Genomic DNA, 2,500 nt, shown 5'->3' on the forward strand with positions numbered 1-2,500 from the left:
AAATCAAAAAAAGCCCAAAAAATCAAAAAAATCCCCGGGCCGTATCTTGGACGCCGGCGTACCGCGTTCGGCCCTCGTGCCGTAGTTTGGCGACCGATTGTAAAAATTTGCCGCGACCGGCTAGTTTTTTTCCTTGGAGTAAATAGAGAGTAGATCCAGCAGAAAATATGCACTATAAACAAAGAGAGGGAGTTTGGAGGGGGGCAAAAACGCCCTCTTGGAACTTTTGCAGCAGCACACATCAAACTAGCGGGGAGAAGGCATGCATAGCAAAAGTCCACGAAATGATCAAAAATCACACCCAGGTTCGAGTCCCACAAGTCCCGCCGCGTTCCACCAGTGTGCCTGACATGTCCACAACGCACCCAGCAAAGGCGCACTGTGAGTGGGCAAGAAAAGTTGGGAAAGTGGGCAAAAGTCCCGAATTTGGTCCAAAATCACACCCAGGTTAGAGTCCCACAAGTCCCGCCGCGTTCCACCAGTGTCTCGGGGTGCCTACAATGTCCACAACTTACCCAGCAAAGGCGCACTGTGATTGGGAAGAAAAGTTGGGAAAGTGGGCAAAAGTCCCGAATTTGGTCCAAAATCACACCCAGGTTCGAGTCCCACAAGTCCCGCCGCGTTCCACCAGGGTTCCGGGGCGCCTACAATGTCCACGACGCACCCAGCAAAGGCGCACTGTGATTGGGAAGAAAAGTTGGGAAAGTGGGCAAAAGTCCCGAATTTGGTCCAAAATCACACCCAGGTTCGAGTCCCACAAGTCCCGCCGCGTTCCACCAGGGTCTCGGGGTGCCTACAATGTCCACAACGCACCCAGCAAAGGCGCACTGTGATTGGGAAGAAAAGTTGGGAAAGTGGGCAAAAGTCCCGAATTTGGTCCAAAATCACACCCAGGTTCGAGTCCCACAAGTCCCGCCGCGTTCCACCAGGGTTCCGGGGTGCCTACAATGTCCACAACTTACCCAGCAAAGGTGCACTGTGATTGGGAAGAAAAGTTGGGAAAGTGGGCAAAAGTCCCGAATTTGGTCCAAAATCACACCCAGGTTCGAGTCCCACAAGTCCCGCCGCGTTCCACCAGGGTTCCGGGGTGCCTACAATGTCCACAACTTACCCAGCAAAGGTGCACTGTGATTGGGAAGAAAAGTTGGGAAAGTGGGCAAAAGTCCCGAATTTGGTCCAAAATCACACCCAGGTTCGAGTCCCACAAGTCCCGCCGCGTTCCACCAGGGTTCCGGGGTGCCTACAATGTCCACAACTCACCCAGCAAAGGCGCACTGTGATTGGGAAGAAAAGTTGGGAAAGTGGGCAAAAGTCCCGAATTTGGTCCAAAATCACACCCAGGTTCGAGTCCCACAAGTACCGCCGCGTTCCACCAGGGTTCCGGGGTGCCTACAATGTCCACAACGCACCCAGCAAAGGCGCACTGTGATTGGGAAGAAAAGTTGGGAAAGTGGGCAAAAGTCCCGAATTTGGTCCAAAATCACACCCAGGTTCGAGTCCCACAAGTCCCGCCGCGTTCCACCAGGGTTCCGGGGTGCCTACAATGTCCACAACTTACCCAGCAAAGGTGCACTGTGATTGGGAAGAAAAGTTGGGAAAGTGGGCAAAAGTCCCGAATTTGGTCCAAAATCACACCCAGGTTCGAGTCCCACAAGTCCCGCCGCGTTCCACCAGGGTTCCGGGGTGCCTACAATGTCCACAACGCACCCAGCAAAGGCGCACTGTGATTGGGAAGAAAAGTTGGGAAAGTGGGCAAAAGTCCCGAATTTGGTCCAAAATCACACCCAGGTTCGAGTCCCACAAGTCCCGCCGCGTTCCACCAGTGTCTCGGGGTGCCTACAATGTCCACAACTTACCCAGCAAAGGCGCACTGTGATTGGGAAGAAAAGTTGGGAAAGTGGGCAAAAGTCCCGAATTTGGTCCAAAATCACACCCAGGTTCGAGTCCCACAAGTCCCGCCGCGTTCCACCAGGGTTCCGGGGTGCCTACAATGTCCACAACGCACCCAGCAAAGGCGCACTGTGATTGGGAAGAAAAGTTGGGAAAGTGGGCAAAAGTCCCGAATTTGATCCAATATTATGCCCGGGTTGGAGTACCACGAGTCCGGCCGCGTTCCACCGGTGTCCCGGGGGTGCCTGCCATGTCCACAACTTACCCAGCAAAGGCGCACTGTGATTCGGAAGAAAAGTTGGGAAAGTGGGGAAAAAAAGGACCGGGAAATATCCAAAATTATGCCCGGGTTGGAGTACCACGAGTCCGGCCGCGTTCCATCGGTGTCCCGGGGGTGCCTGGCACGTCCACAACTTACCCAGCAAAGGCGCACTGTCAGTGGGGAAGACCAAACATGTCTCGGATTTTTTCCAAGTACCTTAACGAGAGAGGCTAAAAAGCACCTGTTTTTACCTTCTCTCGTTGTTGTACTTAGAAAAAAAACGAGAAAAAAAAAAATCTGGGTTTTTTTCTAAGTACCTTAACGAGAGAGGCTAAAAAAACCATTTTT

Source organism: Nerophis lumbriciformis, unplaced genomic scaffold, assembly GCF_033978685.3.
Source record: "Nerophis lumbriciformis unplaced genomic scaffold, RoL_Nlum_v2.1 HiC_scaffold_82, whole genome shotgun sequence".
NCBI classification, from domain to species: Eukaryota; Metazoa; Chordata; class Actinopteri; order Syngnathiformes; family Syngnathidae; genus Nerophis; species Nerophis lumbriciformis.